Below are 22,150 nucleotides of genomic sequence, written 5' to 3' on the forward strand. Positions count from 1 at the left end.
ACCCAAACAGTGGACGAGCTAAAGTGCAGTAAGCAGTCAATTGGTCACTTTGGTTCCATTTCATCGGTGCCATCTTTGTCTTATCTCATCTGCATTACTGTTGTAAGATCTTCATTTTTATCACTAGTTGCTTCAGGTGCATCTTACCATTTACCATCTATTTTCGTAAATAATAATAGGAAAATGTCAAAGCTATTCCAACAATGAAATACTGTTGTACAGACAAGCATGGTAATTCAACTCAAACTTGACTTTGGTCATAAATGCAAAGCTCAGATTGATTGTGTGAGCATCTAACTTTTGCATCCAGAAGGCTATGTCATTGTATATTATATGAGAGTATAATATATTTTTAAAGGTTAAATGTAGGAATGTCATGGATGTTTATACCCTCTATCAGATTATACTTAGATCTTGTTGGGGTGGGGCGGCAGAAGGCATTTTGCTTATTTAGTAAATAATAAATACTGAGTGCCTGTTATGTATCAAGCCCCAGGGTAGGCATCTATTTTCAAGTTCTAGGTACTGGTAGAACCAGGGGAACACCCCTTTCTCGCGCCCTTATGTATGCTTAGAAGCCATCTTTTTGAAGTCGTTTTAAAATCCGTTTAGACCGGGACTTCCCTGGTGGTCTGGTGGTTAAGAATTCACCTTATAATGCAGGGGATGCAGGTTTGAACCCTGGTCAGGGAACCAAGATCCCACATGCTGCAGGGTAACTGAACCCATGCCCGTGTGACACAACTAGAGAGCCTGTGTGCCACAACTAAAACCCAATGCAGCCAAGAAAATAAATAAACAAAATATTAAAAAAAATAATAATAAAATAAAATAAAATCCGTTTAGACCATGGAACATGTTTTGAAAATGCTTTAACGTTAAGAAATTTAATCAGAGAGGAGAGAAGAATTCGTATATTTAACACAGAAATAAAAACATGCATTCATTTATACTATAATAGTATCGTATATTTTTCTAAGACTTCTTGTGTGATGCAAAAACCACACGATGAAAACCACAGAGCTTATGGAGAAGTGGTGTGAGGTATGCAACACTCCAGAAGTCCATGGGAACCTGCTAGAGACAGCATAATTTTTTGCATGTTAAGTGGTTTAGAAGTAGTTACCTTAAAAGCACTACCTGAAGTGTGCTTGTGGAAGTGGGTGTAAGAAGGGTTGGAGCTTGTTAGTTACTGGAAGGGGAGGGGAGGAGGATGGTCAGCAATCAGCCGGGAAGTCGTAACTGTGACAGAGGCGCAGGGAAGTCCAGGGTGCCTGGCCGATGCTTGAAGGATGCGCAGTGTGTGCATTTTGTTTTTCCTGCCCAGCTCACCATTTTGTTCACCAAGTGCAGTGTTCCTCACTCATTTCACCACTGATGTTTGGTACTGGATAATTCTGTCTTGTGGTGGGGGTTTGGGGGGGGCTGTCTTGTTCACGGTAGGATGACTGTCAGCACCCTTAACGTCTACCCGCTAGATGCCAGAAATGTCTCCGAACATCGCCAGTAATCCTCTAGGGAGCAAAATTGTCCTGATTTAGACCTAACTTAGTGTTTCTCACAGACAGAATTGCATTTATGCAAATGGGAAATTTGTGATATATCAGTCATATTCGAACAAGTTCATATTTCCAAAGCAAGTGTTAAAACAAAAATGGCTTTGTTTCATTGAGTTTAAAATAATGAATTTCTGATTTGAATGTAAGGGAATCATTTGAGCTTTAAAAACTGAATTCTATTTCATATTGAATACAAAACAAAGATGAATATAAATTAAAAATAAAAACAGGATATGCTTTAATATCCATAGAAAATAAGCACATATGGCAGTAACAATTGGAGTTAAAACTGATTTAAAGAAAACAATTCAATAAAAGGTGGAACATACTCTTAATGTAATTAAAGTAGTTTAAATTAACATATAATTTACATACTTCTTGCTGTCAACCACAGAAAGTGTTCAATTTATCCAGAACAACCACAATAATAAACAAAAATGTTAAACGATGAAAAAAAGAATTCCATTAATTTAGAAATAGTCCAACGACAATGTACATTTCATAGTCTTTTAATGTTGTATTTGGCTTAAATTGTAATTTAGGAGATATGTCTTTTTTTAAGTAGTCTTTGTATTGGCTTTAGAAGAAATTTGAAAAGTTCATTTTTATTTTCAACATTTATGCCAACTTTCTGGTACATTTCTATAGCCAGTTTATACTTTAACAACAAACTGGACAGGCAATAATGAGAAACTCTTAAGTGCTTGTTCTTCATGGTTGCCAGTGAAATCAGTGTAATTCATCTTTCGTGTTAAGAAACTGGGTTTTCCTCATGCAAAAGGAAAAAAATCATTTCCAGTAACTTATTTGAGGCTGGGCAAGTTGAAGTAATGGAAGCTTTAGATGAAAAGTTTATAAAGTGTATTGTTACAGAAGAACCACCTCTTACTCAAGGCAATTATCTAAAATTTTGAAGTCCTCTTTTCTCCTTCCTAATGAGCATCATACGTATGCTTTTTATGACATGAAAAAGAATGTATTACAGAGAAAGAATTTTCCAGTATTTGAAGAAGTAGACTCTGCACTGAAACCATTAACATTCTGGACCTGAATAAAAGGGTGTATTCAATATTAAATTATTTTATTAACAATGCTCAGGACTTGAATTTTTTTATTTTTCCGAGCAGGACCTGTATCTTCCCATCTTATGCTACTGCTTCTCTTACAAAGTCAGAATAAGATGTATACTGGTTAAACCTAAGCACTGTTTCAGCAAGCCATCAATCTATATTTTTGGTTTCATTTCTAGTTTTTTAAATTATTAAATTGTCTCCTTAGTCTTTGGGAAAATGCAATCTTGAAATAGAGTTCAAAACAGAATCTTTTGTTATTCATCACCATTATTTATTTTCTTTTTCAGAGCAGGTAGAGAAAATAATATCAGAATTACTCTTAAGGATGCCCACCCTTAATCTTGGCTTGGTTGTGGCTAACCGACATTATTTGGCTTTCATACACCGTAAGAATGCTTTTTGTCAACTCTCATCTGTCTTGTGCCGTTTGCTCCAAGGACAGTGCCCAGAGGGCAGCAAGCCTGTGCCCAGGAGAAGGATTCTAATTAGGCACACAAGCCACCAGATGGCTCCCTCAGGTTTTTAAATATCCACTTGGGTAAATAAATGGACTTGCCTTGAAAAAATGACTTCAGTAAATTTTGAATAATAAAAAGTGACAATGTGAGCAGGTGTTCAGAGTTTCAAGCTGAATTGATAGGTTAGAGCTATCAGGGGGTGATTATACAAGATTCTTAAGATGGTTTTACCAATGCATCATGACTTATCTTCTTCATTAGCTTTTCTTCTTTATTGTTTTTTTTTTTCTTTCATTCAAAGTACAAATGCTTTATATCTTGTTTTCTTTTTGTCCTGCTTAACTTGAATGTATGATGCCTTAGGGGTTTCATAACTGGCCTTAAGCTTTCTGATGATTTTGGGAGTTCACACTCAAAGCAGATTGTGGAAGTTGTGTTGCTTATCTGACATCAGTAGTCTCTGCCAACCTTGCCTTCTTGCTTCCCAGAGTCCTCACTGTTGGGCACTTTTACATCTGCCAAGAACTCCAAAACCCCACGGGGAGATTGTTTAATCAAAATGAGACAGAGGAAAGGGATAATGGGATTGTTTTTTCATTGTGGTAAGAGCCTTTAACATGTGATTTAACGTGTTAACACATTTTAAACTGCACAAGTAGCGTATCATTAACTACAGGCACAATGTTATGCAGCAGATCTTCAGCTGAATAAGTTCTAGCTTTGTGATAACAGCCTTCTAACAGGGGCTTCCCGGGTGGCCCAGTGTTAAAGAACCTGCCTGCCAATGTGGGAGATGCAAGAGACGTGGGTTTGATCCCTGGGTCAGGAAGATCACTGGAGAATGAAATGGCAACCCACTCCAGTATTCTTGCCTGGAAAATCCTATGGACAGAGGAGCCTGGGGGGCTACAGTCCATGGGGTTGCAAAGAGTCAGACGTGACTGAGCTCCTGAGCACAAACACAGATAGAACATTCTAATGTGTATGAAATGATGTCTTGTTGTGATTTTGGTTTGCATTTCCCTGAGGATTAGTAATGTTGAGCACGTTTTCATATACCTGTTGGCCATTTGTATGTCTTCTTTGAAGAAATGTCTATTTAGGTCCTTTGCCCATTTAAATAATCTGGTTACTTGGTGTTTTTCTATTGAGTTGTAGGGATTCCTTATATATTTTGGATATTAACCCCTTATCAGGTAAATGGTTAGCGAATATTTTCTCCCACTCCATGTGTTGCCCTTTCATTCTGTTGATAGTTCCCTTTGCTGTTCAGAAGCTTCTGAGTTTAATGTTGTCCCATGTGCCTATTTTTGCTTTTGCTGCCTGTGCTTTTGGTACTGTATCTAGGAAATCATTGCCAAGATCAGTGTCAGGGAGCTTCCTTCTATGTTTTCTTCTAGGAGTTTTTCAGTTTCAAGTCCTAAGTGTAAGTCTTTAATTCATTTTCAGCTGATTTTATGCAAGATACAAAGTGTTTGATTTCTTTCTTTTGCATATGAATATCTAGTTTTCCAGACTCCATTTGTTGAGAAACTATCCTTTCCCCATTGTGTTTTCTTGGCACCCTTGTGGCAGATCACTTGCCATATATACGTGGGTTTATTTTTGAGTTCTTGATTTTTTCCACTGATCTATATGTCTATCTTTATGCCAGCACCATACTGTTTTAATTACTTAACTTTGTAATATATTTTGAAACCAGGAAGTGTGATGCCTTTAACTGTGTTCTTCTTTCTCAAGATTGTTTTTGCTATTTAGTGTCTGTTGTGATTTTGTATGAATTTTAAGATTGCTTTCTCTCTTCCTATAAGTGCCATTGAGATTATTGTGAAATTGCATTGAATCTCTAGATGACTTTCAGTAGTATGGACATTTTAACAATATTGAGTCTTCCAGTCTATGAAGATTGGAAAGATATATTTCTATTTACTTGTGTTTTCTTTAACTTCTTTCATCTTTGTCTTGTAGTTTTTAGTACACAAGTCTTGCTTTCCTGATTAAGTTTATTCCTAAGTATTTTATTCTTTTGGATGTGATGGTTTTCTTAATTTCCTTTTTGTATGGTTTATCATTAGCATATAGAAACACAACTTTTTTTTAACTTGTCATGAATGTGTTTTTTTCATTGAATGAAAGATTCTTTAAATTCTGTAGTGCTTTACAGTTTTCAAAAGTTTCACGCATGTGATTTCATATAATCCTGTAGTAACCCCTTTTTTGTCCCCTAAACCTATACTGCCCCTGCCCCCTTCCCTCTCCCCGCTGGTAACCACTTGTGTGTTCTCTGTATCTGCGAGTCTGCTGCTTTTCTGTTTTATGCACTAGCTTTTTGTAATGTGATGGTATGTAGTTGCTCATAGTGGTCTCTTATGATCTTTTTCACTTCTGAAGCATCAATTCCATCTGTTGTAATGTCTCTTCTAAAGTTTTTCATCAAAGATTCACCCTGAGAATGATTCAGAATTTCACTCATTTCATAGATGCACCACAGAAGGTCTCACGGTGCAAATTATTAAAATGATGAAGAAATCTGAGGAGAGAAGTTTACCTGATGTTTCTGTGGTCACCTCATGTGAGGCAGGGAGGAGTAAACAGGCTGAACTCATCCATAAGAGGACTCATCCATAATCCTCTTTTCTTTTTGGGGTTAGAACTACTCTGAATTGACCTTACCCAAAACCACTCATCAGCAAACACTAGGAACTTAAAAAGAACCAACTGCTGGCTCTGGACCTCTGCCTCCCCTGTCAATCTCACTTCTGCTCCTTTGGTGAACAAGTTTTATTTAGCAAGTCTCTCTTGCAGTTATCCTAGAGCAAAACCTGTGTATAACACTGTTAGCACTTGTAGGAATCTGAAAATGATTGCCTGTTACAGCTTTTTGATTATGGTCCTTAGGGGGAAGTATGGCTGAGAAATCTACATGGGAGTACTTTAAAGCAGATCTCAAATTTTGATGCACATCAGAATCATTGGCGATCTTGTTGAAATGAGGATTCCTCAGTCCCACCTTTACTCCAATTGTGATTCAGTCAACCTGGGTAGGAAAGGAGGCATGAATTTGCATTTTGTTGGACTCCCAGGTTATGCTAATGCTGCTCCTCCAGGAGTTCCTCTTTGAGTAGCAAGACCTTTGAGAACATGCTTCTAATATTTGTTGTCACTTCTAAGGAGAAATGCTTTTATAGATGAAAAACAGAGGGATGCCACAGAAAGCTCTTTCTTTCTGAACCATGCATGATTTTGTGTGACTTGAGATATATAACTTCAGTTAGAGTATAAGATAGCCAACTTGGTCCGTTTCCAGAATTCCTAGCAAAGAGTAACTCTTGGGGTTTCAGTGAGAGAAGAGGAAGGGCATTGGACCATCACATAGGGAATGCCCCTACTGGTTTTATGTCTTTGCTTATATCTAGAAGAAGATGACTGAGACAGATCTCAAGACACGGTCCCATTAGTAACACAGAAGAATGGATGCCTGTTTTTGAACATGGAGAGCCAGGTTGAGTGATGAGAAACGTGGCGAGTCTTTGACCTACTGCCTCTTAACAAGTCACTTCAAGAAATTCTTACTAATCTTTCAACACAACCATTACTTACTGGCAGTGAGACCCAAAAGTGATGTCTTTGATAAGGTGACTGCTGACAGATTCTCTAATCTCAACTAAAGTAAACACAGATTCATTGTTCCCAGCCAGTGGCTGGCACAAACCCCTGATTGTCTTAACAGACATTTGACATGAATATGGGAGACTTTCAAGCCTCTTTTTGAGAATGAAATGCTGCAATGGAAAAAAAATTTTTTTTCTCTTGAATGGTTCTAAAGAATCAATAAGCATTTATATCTAAAACTTTTCAAATCTAAAGAAAGGTGGTGGGTTTTGGCAGGTTATGCTGAGAAGTCTATTGTGTGTATAGTCATTCGTTAGTATTTTCAGCCTTAGAATTAATTGCAGCTCAAAGATGTACTTTGAACCATGATTGTGAGTAGTTCTCAGAAGCCAAGAGCAGCACACCTATCTTTTGCACATTACTAATTCATTCAGCAGAGATCTTTGGTAAGATTCTATGAGGTCATATATGTAGGCTTTGACTCATTAGGCTTGCTGTGTTTTGGTGGGGTGTAGACGTATGTACTCAAATAATAACAGATTGGTTGAATTATGTCTTGGGAGTAGTAGACATTGGGTAATCCCAGTATGCTTGGGAAGCACCAGTGGTAGACAGCCTGTTGTCAGGGGAGGTGCAGGTGAGAGGAGGGTGAATTTGCCTGGCACAACCAAGGTCTTCAAAGTCAAAGGCCTAGTGTCTGGAAAAGCATGGATACGTGAACATGGGGACAGAGACGGTGTTGCAGCTCATGTAGTCTCCTTGCCTAGTCCAGTTTCTGGTACATTTCAGTCACTCAGTAAATAATTTGAGACGAATCACAGTACATTTTCTCATCCTCACTGAGAGAAGGCAGTCTCTTTGCTTCTGTCTCCCTCCACATTCAGGTTATGAAAACACTTTCTAGAACTTTACACAGGGAAGAATGGAATTTCACCAGGAGTGTCAGGGAGATCATTTATCACTCAATTTTGCACTGTTGGTTACAGGTCAAAATCTGGGATGCATGCTGTTGATGGCTCAGAACTTCAAAACTGAATGTTACCTTCTCTGGCCACTATTCATTCATATATTTGTTCAATCATTCATCCAAGAAATATGTACTGAGCATCTACTAGGTGACAGGCCCTCTCTGCGAATCAGGAATACAGGAGTGAGCAAAACATGCACTCACAGAGCTTATTATCTGGTAGAGGGAAACCCAGAGATGAAGTCAACACATAAATGGTCAAGGTCCTTCCAGATCGTGTTGAGCGTTGTGAAGATCTGTTTGAAAACGTTGGCAGGAAATGGTAGGTTTGGGTGAGCCCAAGTCTTCCTTCCTGTAGGCAAGCCTTTGTGTTATTATAGATACAGTGCTCAACTCTACATGTCAGAATTACCAGTGTAGACCTAACATCCCATACCAGAAGTTTTTATAGGAATTAATTAAACCCCTTGCTGGTCTCTAAGTGCAATGGGTCCTGTACCTAGAGTGACCCCAGAGTGACTGATCTTGGAGGTGCATTAGGAAGAAGTGAGTGGGGAAGTGGTTGTAGGATAGAGAAAATTGCTCTGTACAACAGAGGGAGTGAGAAATGGGAGCAATTCATGAGAGAGGAACCTGGAGCCTGGAAGCCTGTGAGCAGGAGGAGCTGGTGAAAACCTTGGACTGCTGGTGATGGATGGGACGAGGAAGGACTTTGGCATGAGAACAGAGCTGTCTCGTGAGAATTTGCTTCTTTATTGTTACTGAGTGGATCCAGAGGTGGTTCCTTAAAAACTCAGCTGGTTCTTAGTGCTCACTGATGCTTTTCTGTGACTGAATTCTCTCTGATAAATTCAAAGATGGGCTGAATTCTGTGTCCAGGCTGGCAGTGGGCTATGACAAAGTCTGATCAGGGGACACAGGAAGTGGAAGGCAGCAGGAACTGCTGACATTTGGGTTGCATTTTTTTTTCATTTATTTTTATTCATTGGAGGCTAATTACTTTACAATACTGTAGTGGTTTTTGCCATACATTGACATGAATCAGCCATGGATTTACATGTGTTCCCCATCCTGAACCCCCCTCCCGCCTCCCTCCCCATCCCATCCCTCTGGGTCTTCCCAGTGCACCAGCCCTGAGCACTTGTCTCATGCATCCAACCTGGGCTGGTGATCTGTTTCACCCTTGATAGTATACCTGTTTCAATGCTATTCTCTCAGAACATCCTACCCTCGCCTTCTCCCACAGAGTCCCAAAGTCTGTTCTGTACATCTGTGTCTCTTTTTCATTTTGCACATTGGGTTATCATTACCATCTTTTTAAATTCCATATATATGCGTTAGTATACTGTATTGGTCTTTATGTTTCTGATAAGGAAGCTATGGTACATATACACAATGGAATATTACTCAGCCATTAAAAAGAATTCATTTGAATCAGTTCTAATGAGATGGATGAAATTGGAGCCCATTATACAGAGTGGGTTGCATATTAATATAATCCCAAAGAGGTTTGAGATTAGCGCAAATTGTAAGGTCATCTCCTGGAAGTGATAGAAATGTATTCTCCGTCACTCTCATCTAGAAGATGGAGAAAAGGATTCTTCATAGAGGTGTTGTGAGAAATCCGTAGTCAAGTGCTTGGCACGTTTTAGTTGTTACAGGCTGAATGTTCAGTTTCGGGGCATCTCAGAAAGAAGGGGCAGGTTATCTATGTAAGGAAGCACATGACTAAACATACCACGGATGTGTTAGTTACATAAGAACATGCTGTGACTGCACAGTGGCCCAGGGAACCTGCATCTTCTGGTTCAGTTTATGCTCATCAGCCTGTATATTCATGGGAGCAAGCGCTTCATGGGCAGCAGAGCTGCTGTGTAGCGGAAAGTAACTTTTTCTACTAAAATACACCATAAATTACCATGTTTGTAACCTCGAGGTAGTTTTAACCTACACAAGCAAGGTTTTAAAATGTATTTCCAGATTTGTATCGTATTATCTTTGGTTGTCTTTTATCTTAAAAGTGTAAGGAAAATGGTATCAGTACATAGGGAAGAGTGACTGTGCTATTTATTTAGTGTTTGTGTTCTGGGGTTTTTAGAGGGGTCTGCAGTAACAGGTCTTCCCAGATGGGTCTTGTGGTAGAGAACCCACTTGCCAACGCAGATGACATAAGGGACTCTGGTTTGATCCTTGGGTCAGGAAGATCTGAAGAAGGAGATGGCAACGCACTCCAGTATTCTTCTCTGGAGAATTCCATGGACGGGAGTCTGTGGGGTCGCAGAGAGTTGGACATGACTGAAGCAACTTAGCGTGTACACAGTAACTGAAGGTAGGAGTCACCTCGCGTCCTCAGAGTTTTCATCTGCTTTAGATGTATTGCAGCCGTACCTCCACATCTTCAGGGGTAAGAATGAACCATGATTGCTGGGCAAAAACAAAACTTTGTCAGTCTGCTTTAAAGAAGGCAGTTGAGTACATGGTCATAGACACTGAGAGGTACTTGCATTTAAAGGCTGTCTGGGGAATTGTTAATACTTTGAAGATTTTAAAGTAATATGCTCTTTCTGCCTCGAATGGAGTAAAGCCCCACTCAGCCTTACTCCTCAGGACCTCCCCTCGGGTCTGAGAGGTGACATGATATGTCCATCTGTGTCCCACCTTCTGCCACCTGAGATGCTTGATGCAACCGTGGAAGTAGTAAAGGCATGTTTCTTTCTATCACAATTTTCTTAAAGATTTACATTTGTTGAATAATAAGTAAGCACATCTGTCTAACAGTTTGCAGTAGAAGGGCGTCCCCGCCCCATTTCTCTGGAGCCATGTGATTTGGGGGAATTGGGGAGCCTCTCGGATCCACAGTCCTCTGTCTGCAAGATCAGCTTGCAGATCTGTCCTGTCCTGGCTGCTCACCAGATTGCCACAGGCTGAGTGAGGACATGCACTTGAAAACACTCTGCGGTCATGACTGTGGAAGTCCTCACCAACGTCAGGCCTTAGTGTGTTCCCACACATCTCAGCTCAAAAACAGGGTGTTTTCACGAGGTCCTACCACAGGGCACGGGGACCTATAGCCAATATCCCGTGATAAACCATGATGAAAAAGAGATGTGAAAGAAGATGTGTGTGTGTGTATACATATATATGTATGTGTATAACTGCATCACTTTGCTCTACAGCAGAAATGAACACAACACTGTGAATCAACTGTACTTGAATAAATCTTTTTAAAAAATAGACTGATTTCTTAGTAAACAAAAGGACACAAAATACTCATTTTAAAGAGAGTAAATGTAACCTCAACTCAGACACATGCGGATCTAGCTCACAGATTGGAGATTGCTAAGGTTGGAGGGGTGAGGGGCTGGAGAAGTGGATGAAGGAGTTCAAAAGGTAAAAAGAAGAAAAATATGGTATGTTACTGAGCAACAAAACAACAAAAAAGAAACTGCTTGGTTAAAAACAAGTACTTAAAATGCCTGAGCCTGGAGGGTCTTATTAGGGTAGTTAGATTTCATGATTTGACTATTACCTCATAAATTATAATGCTACACCAGCACTGAGTATTGCACTTTATCCTGGCCTTTCTATGTCTTTTTGTTCATAAAAGTGAAGCAAAATATACAAACATATAAATGCTTTGAGCAGTTGTGTAGACTTAGCGATGCTACAGAAACAAAAATATACTGACACTTGAATATAGTGCATTTTCTTAAATAGCACACAGCTTTAAAGAATACTTACTTGAAACTTGATATCACCATCACCAAAACTAGAGAGAATTTAAAATTCTCAGGCATAGACAAGAGATTACTTTAAATAGAGCATATAATTCTAATAGGTTTATATTTTTAAAGTAGAATATTACATTAAATAACTTTGTCAAAGTTATTTAAAACTTTGAATGTCAATTCAGTGTCGACATTCAAATGCTAATTTTGACCTCTTTGTTTCCTTGTAAGAAATTATAAGCCACATTATGAAATTTATGTACAGTTTCGCTTGTTTAAAAATTTAAGTGTGAAAAAGTGTACTATATAGTAAACAAATCATACTCCTTGTATTCTGATATCTTTCCAGATTGCTAATCAAGAAGTAAACAAATAATTTCACAGTTTCCTTACACTTAAGTCTTAAATTTGTAAAAATATGTACCAGGCAATAATAAATTAATATACTGAGGTGTCAGATAAATTGCCAGCAATTTTAGAAGTATCCTTGTTGATGGAATAAAACTAATTTTATAAAAATGGGATTTTTTTGTTATTCTCATTTTTTAAACAAGGGATAATAGCTCATACTGTAATTTTATTTTTTCTCCAATGAAAATATCTTTTGAATTTTTTCACTTATAAAGTACTATAACAAAACAACTTCAATAAAGAGTAAAATGTAACTTCAACTCAGATATATTTACCCAAACATAATTTTAAAATTTTTTCAAAGAATATTCATCCACAGTGGTTTGTAATCAGACAACTTTTAACTGCTCCCTTTAAAAAATCATAATTACTCTCTGGCAATGTCAGTTAATACTTTCTCTCCTCAGTATTCATCTTCTTTCATCTTAGAGTCTAGAATGTAAAATTAATACCATAGGGCATGTCTATACCTGTCCTGAGAGGGAAGGATTATAAAGGATTTCAAAGTTGGTCAGCTTTTCCTAGCAGATTGCTGCTGCTAAGTCACTTCAGTCGTGTCCGACTCTGTGCGACCCCATAGACAGCAGCCCACCAGGCTCCCCCGTCCCTGGGATTCTCCAGGCAAGAACACTGGAGTGGGTTGCCATTTCCTTCTCCAGTGCGTGAAAGTGAAAAGTGAAAGTGAAGTCGCTCAGTCGTGCCTGACTCTTGGCGACTCCATGGGACTGCAGCCTACCAGGCTCCTCCGTCCATGGAATTTCCCAGGCAAGAGTACTGGAGTGGGTTGCCATTGCCTTCTCCATCCTAGCAGATTAGATTCTGCCAAATAGTATGGTATTTGATTGTATAGGCACTATCTCTTTTTAAGGAATATTCTTGATTCACCCATGTTCAAGGTCAAAACCATTTTAATGTACTTCTGAGTACATTTAGTATGAAAGACATAGGCTCAAAATAACATTACTATGGAGGATTTCCAATTTTTGTTCCAGTCAATGACCATAGCAGAATGAAATTTTAGAATTGAATGTTGCATGTATTTCAAGTGGATTCTCACACATACACATACACACAATCTTATCATTTGTTTTTCTTTAAATAGATTTTGTTTCCATAACATATTTATAGACAGCACTTAAAATCTTCAAAACAAAATAAACAGTAATTTTTCCACTCTCCCTACACATTGCAAACACATTGGAAAGGAATTCTTGGGGTGGAAGTTTTTAGTATTTCATTCCTATTCACATGCTGTGTGCTTTTTCTAGCTAATAAATAGTTAATCAGGATTTTTACTTAGGTTATAAAATGGAATTGATGACATTTAATGTCATAAATGGGAATACTGAAGGCTAATAGAAAACAGACTTACATGCTGTCAACATTAATTAGATTCAGTTCGGCAGAATTCTGAGAGATATGTCCTGAAAATTCTACAAAAGCCACAATCAGGGCATGTTGTTATGAGTAGTAATTACTTGTAGACCCCTTGTTATGGAGCAAAGCTGTGCTGAACATTTTATATTGTTCATCAAATCCTCATGCCTCTTCTGTGATGGTTGAGGAAGCTGAGATCAGGAGACAAAAGTGATTCACCTGGGTGATACAGCTTGGATCTGTTCTCACGTTTCCCAGGTCCCAAACATTGCCTACCACCACTGGGTTTCAATTATGGGGAGGGTTTGAGTTCCCAGTTTCCACTTTTGTTTCCTCCAGAATAGCTTTTAAAAAAAAAGTATTCTTTGCACCTGTTTGTGTATCCAGGTGAAAGTTCACCAGAACCAAGTTTCCTCCGTGCTGTACTCCTGACCCCCAAGGGCAAGGGGAGGGGCAGTTGTATTAAAACCCTGCCCGTGACAGATGTTCCTGCGATCACATCCAGACCCTCCCCCTCCACGGTCCTCTGGCCATTCTGCCCAGGGCGTCTGTTGCTTGCGAGGGCTGTGGGTTGTGGGGCCAAAAAAGCCAGCATTTGGGGCTTTGCTGTTTTCTAAAAACTCATTACCCCAGGAAGGGAAGCAAAAATCAGGTTTATTCTTATTACTGTAGGCTACAACTTAAAGCCTTCTGCAGACTTTTTGAAATAATCCCTTTCAAGCCCAGAAATGTTAGAAGGATGAAGACTCAAAACCATCACACCAGGGTGTATTTGTCATCTGAGGTTAAATAATCATTGAGGACAAAGAAGTTGTCACAAGTCTGTTCTGATATTTGATATTTCCTAACATCTTGCTTCAAGTAGCCTTTTTATTGATGGCATGTGAATGTCTAAGCAATTTGCATTTTGACATTTGGACTGAGATTTTGTACAGTGTGTGCTGGCCCATTGTATTTTATAGAACAAGTGTAACGAATGGGTTGATAAATAAAACGTTCAGAGGCAGAAGTCACACACACTGGGATGAGGGTATTTGGGGAACACTTCTGTGCCATGTGGTGACCCCTGAAATATATCCCAGCCTTACACACAACTCTCAACATCAAGACAGTGAGGCTTATTGTTTTAATTTATGTGCAAGATCAGATTCTGGTGTATCACTATATAACATCATATGATGTATCTAAGAGGCACAGAACTTTTTAAATATGTCACATTTCTAAGTAGATCAGTGCCCTTTGAACTGGAAATTGAAAGTGAAAGTGAAGTCGTTCAGTCGTGTCCAACTCTTTGCGACCCCATGGACTGTAGCCCACCAGGCTCTTCAGTCCATGGAATTGTCCAGGCAAGAGTACTGGAGGGGGTTGCCATTTCTTTCTCCAGGGGATCGTCCCAACCCAGGGATCAAAGCCGGGTCTCCCTCATTATAGGCAGATGCTTCACTGTCCGAGACACCTGGGAAGCTGAACTGGAAAAATGTGCTTAAATGCCTCCCTGGGAGCAAAGCAGAGAGCTGATTCCATAACACTGAGTTGCGATTCCAGTATCACGTGTCAGTAGGCTGATACAGTCTTGATATTACCTGTCTTACTAAATGCATGGATATGCAGTTTCTGCAATTCAAGATCTAAGTAAATATTGCATGTTTTTCTAGCAACCCATCTTTGCTGACATCTTGCAGGGACAGCTCTTATCTGCTTTGTCATGCCAGTTGGCCGCTTGTACAGATCCTTGGGCAAGACCGGTTACACCCGCACAAGCATTAGGGTTATGTTTTAATTTTAGTCCATCAAGAGAGCCCCTGTCTGAGGGTAAGAGCCACTGTGAAGTGGAGACAGCCAGCGATGGGAACTGGCATTAGAGCAGAGTTAAGTGGCCTGATAGGGTCCATTGTAGGAACTGGAGGCTATGAATTAGTGTTTGGGAAGAAGCGTTCCAGTATGGCATTATGCAAGTGGTAACAAGATTGAGCCACAGACCTGGCTTCTAAAATCATTATAAGGAGATGCTATCTTTGTGCCATTGATGGCTGCACGAGATGAGGCAAGCTGGTTTCTCTCTCTGCTGTTTAAACTTTACTCACTCACCCTCCCCGGGGAACCCCTTGCTTTTTCATGCTGCAGGGCTGCATGCTTTGGCCGCCAAAGTCAGTGATTCTGTAGAGGCTGCCACTGTGGTTTGGCTTTTGGTGTGTGTGTGTGTACACTCATGTTTCTGATCTCACTCTTTGGTTAGTTGTTTACCTACAAAAATGCTAGAAGGTATGACAGTATTGGAGTATCTCTATTTACAGTGTACCTCCTTACAATGAGTAATTATAATGACTACCAATTCTATAAACAAGGAGAAAAAAATTTTAAGGTAATCCAGCACATGAAAAATCTGAAAAGTATCAATAATTGAAATTGGCCTTACGTCCTTACTCAGGTTCTCAGTATCCTGATGAATGCCATTCTTTGTGCCTGCGTGTCATTGTGGTTGAGTATAATTGAGTTCCTAGAATAATAGAGCTTTGGAACATTAGACAGGGCTGTTCTGTGTGTGTATGTTTTTCATACAACCAATTTTGTATATTAAGTATGTACTGAGTGCTGAGGATGGTTATATTTTATGATAGACAATAAAAACTGTCTCTATAGAGGAGAGGACACAGTACCAATAAATATAATAAATATACTCTGTAATATGTTGGAAGGTGCTGAGTTCTCAAGAAAAATGAAGCAGTGTAGGGTGCTCAAGGATGCAGGAGCAGGATGTGGTCAGTGAGAAACACCTCATTGAGCAGGTAGTATCTGAGCAGAGACTTAAAGGAGTTGAGGGAGTAAACATCATGGATATTTAGGGGAAGATTGTTGCACTCAGAGGGAACAGTAAGTGGAAAGATCTGAGGCTGGTCTGGCCACGGAACAGAGAGGAGGCTTGTGTGGCTGGTGAGGGTGAGGCAGCGGAGAAGAGGTGGAGACAAGGGTTCTAGATCCATAAGGGGTGGACTGTCTAGTCTCTGCAGCTGCATGTGCATGACTGACTTTGGGTTGACTCTGAGAAGATTGTGGGGCCTTCAGTTTAGTCGCTCAATAGTGTCCGACTCTTTGCAGCCCCATGGACTGCAGCGCGCCAGGCTTCCCTGTCCATCACCAACTCCTGGAGCTTATTCAAACTCATGTGCATCAAGTCAGTGATGCCATCCAACTGTCTCATGCTCTGTCATCCCCTTCTCCTCCCACCTTCAATCTTTCCCAACATCAGGGTCTTTTCAAATGAGTTAGTTCTTCGCATGAGGTGGCCAAAGTATTGGAGCTTCAGCTTCAGCATCAGTCCTTCCAATGAAAATTCAGGACTGATTTCCTTTAGGGTGGACTGGTTGGATCTCCTTGCAGTCCAAGGGACTCTCAAGAATCTTCTCCAACACCACAGTTCAAAAGCATCAATTCTTCGACCCTCAGCTTTCTTCACCATCCAACTCTCACATCCACTCATGACTACTGGAAAAACCATCACTTTGACTTACAGACCTTTGTTGGCAAAGTAATGTCTCTGCTTTTTAATATGCTGTCTAGGTTTGTCATAACTTATCTTCCAAGGGGCAAACATCTTTTAATTTCATGGCTGCGATCACTATCTGCAGTGATTTTGGAGCTCCCAAAAACAAAGTCTGTCACTGTTTCCATTGTTTCCCATGGCCATGAAGTGATGGGACCAGATGCCATGATCTTAGTTTTCTGAATGTTGAATTTTAAGCCAGGTTTTTCACTTTCCTCTTTCACTTTCATCAAGAGGTTCTTTAGGTCCTCTTTGATTTCTTCTATAAGGAGGGTGTCATCTGCATATCTGAGGTTATTGATATTTCTCCCAGCAATCTTGATTCCAGCTTGTGTTTCATCCAGCCCAGCATTTCACATGATGTACTCTGCATATAAGTTAAATAAGCAGGGTAACAATATACAGCCTTGACTTTCCCCTTTCCTGATTTGGAACCAGTCTGTTGTTCCATGCCTGGTTCTAACTGTTGCTTCTTGCCCTGCATACAGATTTCTCAGGAGGCAGGTCAGGTCTCAGGAGGCAGGTCTGGCATTCCCATCTCTTGAAGAATTTTCCACAGCTTGTTGTGATCCACACAGTCAAAGGCTTTGGCATAGTCAGTAAAGCAGAAGTAGATGTTTTTCTGAAATTCTCTTGCTTTTCCGATGATCCACTGGATGTTGGCAATTTGATCTCGGGTTCCTCTGCCTTTTCTAAATCCAGCTTGAACATCTGGAGTTTCACAGTTCATGTACTGTTGAAGCCTAGCTTGGAGAATTTTGAGCATTACTTTACTAGTGTGTGAGATAAGTGCAATTGTGTGGTAGTTTGAGCACTCTTTGGCATTGCTTTTCTTTGGGATTGGAATGAAAACGGACCTTTTCCAGTCCTGTGGCCACTGCTGACTTTTCCAAATTTGTTGGCATGTTGAGTGCAGCACTTTCACAGCATCATCTTTTAGGATTTAAAATAGCTCAACTGGAATTCCATCACCTCCACTAGCTTTGTTCGTAGTGATGCTTCCTAAGACCCACTTGGCTACACACTCCAGGATGTCTGACTCTAGATGAGTGATCACACCATCGTGATTATCTGGGTCATGAAGATCTTTTTTGTATAGTTCTTCTGTGTATTCTTGCCACCTGTTCTTAATATCGTCTGCTTCTGTTAGGTCCATACTATTTCTGGTCCTTTATTGTGCATATCTTTGCATGAAAAAATCTTTGGGAGATTTTTAGCAGAGGTGAATTGTGACCTGACTTCATGTTAAAAGAATTCTGCTGCTGCTTTGCTACAATGATAATAGACTATAGGGGGCAGTGGTGGACCCAGGTGGTCCATTAAAAGGCTCCTGCAGGGCTTCCCTGGCGGCACAGTGGTGAAGAGTCTGTCTGCCAATGCAGGGGATGAGAGTCGGACCCCTGCTCAGGGACCATCCCACACGCCATGGAGCAGCTGAGCCCGTGTGCCACAGTGATTGAGCCTGTGCTCTGGAGTCCACATTCTGTGACAAGAGAAGCCACTGCAGTAAGAAGCAGTGAGACGCCTGCACACCCCAACCAGAGAGGAGTCCCTGCTCTCCACAGCTTGAGAAAAGCCCATGCAGCAGCAAAGACCCAGCATAGCCAAAAATACATAAATAAGTCTTAAAGAAAAAAAAAGAGGCTCCTGCGTTGGCCCAGTTAGGATGGGCTGCAGAACAGGATGGTCGCAAGGGAGATAGGGAGATGTGGTTGGATTCTGGAAATATTTTGAGGTTCAGGAATATTCCCTGGTTGGAAATATACCCAGAAGAGAAAGAGAGGCACCAGGAGTAGTACCAGGATTTTTGCTCTGAGTAGCCAGAAGGATTTGGTTACCACCAACCGAGATGAGAAGGCTGGAGTTAGAGCTGATTGGGAGGGTAGGTCAGTTCATTCTTGGATGTGCTGAGTCTGAATTGCCTGAGATGTAAGCAAGTGGAGAGTTGGAATAGGCAGGCTGATACATTTAGGCTGGTCAGTCCTGTAGATAGACGCTGGGGAGTCATTGGTATTTTGATTTGAATTTGTCTGTAACTCAGAATGAGATTACCAAGATAGTGAGAGTGAACAGAGAAAAGACTGAAGACCAAGACCTAGGGCTCCCCAGCATGTAGGGGGTGCAAGATTAGGAGTCAGAAAAGGAGGCTGAAAAGGATGACCCGTAAGTTGGGCAGGAAATCCAGATCCTTGGAAGGTGAGTCCAGAAAGTGTTTCAGGAAGGAAGTTATGGCCGTGGGTGTCCAGTGTGCTGATGGCTCCGGTAGGCTGAGGACTGAGACTGCATGGCTTTGTTGAGCAGTAGAGAATCACTGCCTTGGTGATCTTTTTTTTAAAAAAATTTATTTATTTATTTGGCCGTGCTGGGTCTTTGCTGCTGTACGTAGGCTTTCTCTAGTTGCCGCAAGTGGGGGCTACACTCTGGTTGCCGTGGTCGGGCTTCTCGTTGCAGTTTCTTCTCTTGTTGTGGAGCATGGGCTCTAGGCACGTGGGCTTCAGTAGTTTCAGCTCACGGCTCTGGAGGCTTAGTAGTTGTGGTGCACAGGCTTAGCTGCTCCAAGGACCTGGACCAGGGATCAAACCTGTATTCCCTGCATTGGGAGGTGGATTCTTTACCACTGGGCCACCAGTGTAGTTCCTACTTCGGTGATCTTGATGAGAGCATTCTCAGTGAAGTGCTAGGGCAGAAACCTGATGGGAGGTGAAGGGTTTAGAACTGTGGGGAGAAGATTTAAATTTAAGTGTAGAAAGTATATTTTGCTTTGCTACCAAGGAGACGAGAGAAATAGGACAGTCACTGACAGGGACGCAACATCAAGATAAGAGTCTTGTTTTAATGAGAAAAGGTACAGTGTACTTACTTGTGTTCCAGTGAGGATGATCCAGCAGACACGAGACAAGTTGATACTATGGAGGGAAGCATGGAGAATTGTTGGGGGCTTGGACCAGGAAAGGAGACCTCGTGCACAGGCAGGAGGATTGACTTTAGAAGAATAAGGTCGACTATAAAAGGTCAGAGTAGCTTGGTGCAGTTGCTGTAGGTGGCAGAAGCCTCTGGAAATTTCTTCTGATTATTTCAGTTTTGTCAGGGAAGAAAGAAATCAACCAAATCCTATCAACTGAGTTTTGGGAGATAGAGAATGGAGGAGAGAAGTTGTGAGATGACAGTCTGTCGGAATAAGTCAAAGAGTGAATGTAGGGAAACAGAGAATATAGTTGCCAAGCAGCGTCGAGGATTTGAAAGTGGGACCTGTCATCCTCGTGTGTCTTCTGCCACCGTGTTTAGCTGCACAGGTATAGGCATAGCATAGGTAGAATTGGATCAACCAGGGTCATGGCTTTGCCAGGTAAACTAGACAGGAGAGGAGCAAGGGGATATAAAAGGGGATGTTATATTGGAATTGAAGCTGGTTAAAGGAACAAGGGAGAACTTGGAGGCGATTAGAGATAGTGAAAAGATGACAGGTGGAAATGATGGATTAGGGGTCCAATGGAGCTGAAGGATTGCTGGATTCTGGGTACTAGAAGGAGTGGGTTGGAAAGATTGAAGGTGGAGATCAGATAGGAGCTTGCCTGATGTTATGATTATGGATGGATCGCAGTTACTGATAATGACAAGTCCCCGGGTACGGCCAGGAGCATGAATGTGTGTGAGGTTAGGGTGCAGGACTGCATCGTTGGAGGATCCGAGAGACCCTCCTTCAAAGTTCTGAGAGACTCAGGCATGAGCAGGGTAATCTATGTGTAGAGAAATGACTAAGCATTATGGTGTTGGACAGGTTGACTGTCAACAAAGAGCTAATAACATCATTGAAAAGTATGGTGGAAGTGATCTGGAGTCCAAAGTTGACAGCAGCAATGAGGGATCATGATGCTAGCATCTGGCAAAATAATCTGTGTTTTAGGATTGACCTAAGACATTGGCGCTGGAGCCAAAATGAACCTCATTTTATTTCTTAAATGCACTCATGTTCCCTTTAGATATTTTGGCAAAGCAGATGGGTTTGCTTGTTTGGTTATTCATTTGTTTGCAGGATCTTAGTTCTCCTGACCAGGAATCAAATCTTTGCCCCTTGCACTGGAAGCTTACAATCCTGTCTTCTAGACTACAGAAAACTCCCTGGACCTCATTTTAGATCTTATCTCTACCACTTACCGTCTGGGAAGTACTAACCCCTCTCATTCTCAGTTTCCTCACCTGTTGCATAGAGACAATAATAGTAGTTCAGTTCAGTTTAGTCACTCAGTCGTGTCTGACTCTCTGCGACCTCATGGGCTGCAGCGTGCCAGGCTTCCCTGTCCATCACCAACTCCCGGAGCTTACTCAAACTCATGTCCATAGCTGCTGCTGCTGCTAAGTCGCTTCAGTCGTGTCCAACTCTGTGCAACCCCATAGACAGCAGCCCACCAGGCTCCCCCGTCCCTGGGATTCTCCAGGCAAGAACACTGGAGTGGGTTGCCATTTCCTTCTCCAATGCATGAAAGTGAAAAGTGAAAGTGAAGTCGCTCAGTCATATCCCACTCTTCGAGACCCCATGGACTGCAGCCTACCAGGCTCCTCCATCCATGGAATTTTCCAGGCAGGAGTACTGGAGTGGGGTGCCATTGACTTCTCCGCATGTCCATAAAGGTCAAATAAGATAATGTATATAAAATGTTAAGCAGAGTGCGTGGCTTATAGTAAATACTTAAAATATCATTATGATGTCACTCCCTGGTCCCAGATCTTCACATGAGACCCTGTGCCTCCAGTTTGGAGCGCAGTGATTGTTGATCCTTCTATTCTTGGGAAGCACCAGCTGTTTGCTGCACAAAGTTTATTTGCCTTTGTTTCTCAGAGACATTTGGCTCAAATGGTTTCCTGGGTCCTGAATTGAACTTGCTTTTCTCCAACTAATTGAAAAATTCATTTGTTTTGTTGAGACTTTCAAAAGCATAAATATCCACGTGTGTTTGGTGCATGTATAATTAATTTCTAAATAAAAGTTTTTGAAAAGCCAGAGGTTCACATGTGAGCAGATCAAATCTGAAGCTTCTTTAAGACCCTCTGTGATGAAGCCCCCAGCAGTAGCCTCCATTCAGGTCCTCCATGTCTTGTGCTTCCCTTGAGCAGCTGGTTCATGTTAAATTCTAGACACGAACCTCTTGGACTTGGCTGTAGAAACATCTTAGAGTCATGTTTGTGGCTGCCTTCACTGGGGACAGAGAAGTTTGTGGCTTTGCGAGTTTGCCTCTCCCCTCCCCCATCTTCACTTTATTCTCTTACTCGGCTTTATTTCTCTTATAGTACATGTTTTTCCTCTTGCTGTATTTCCTGCATCCTTTCAAAGGACTTTGAAGCCAACTGTTTGGCACCAGATTGTGTGTAAGTAGTTCCTTAGAAGGATGGATTTGGGCATTTGGACCCATCCCTCCCCATACCTCA

The 22,150-nt window shown here is 41.0% G+C and overlaps 1 protein-coding gene across 3 annotated transcripts in view; it reads left to right on the forward strand.

Annotated features, from left to right (window-relative positions):
- CAMK1D (calcium/calmodulin dependent protein kinase ID) overlaps positions 1-22,150 on the forward strand; it is a 387,831-nt gene that overhangs the window by 279,917 nt on the left and 85,764 nt on the right. The window lies entirely within an intron of this gene.

The sequence above is a fragment of the Cervus elaphus genome, chromosome 23, assembly GCF_910594005.1.
Source record: "Cervus elaphus chromosome 23, mCerEla1.1, whole genome shotgun sequence".
Lineage (NCBI taxonomy): Eukaryota > Metazoa > Chordata > Mammalia > Artiodactyla > Cervidae > Cervus > Cervus elaphus.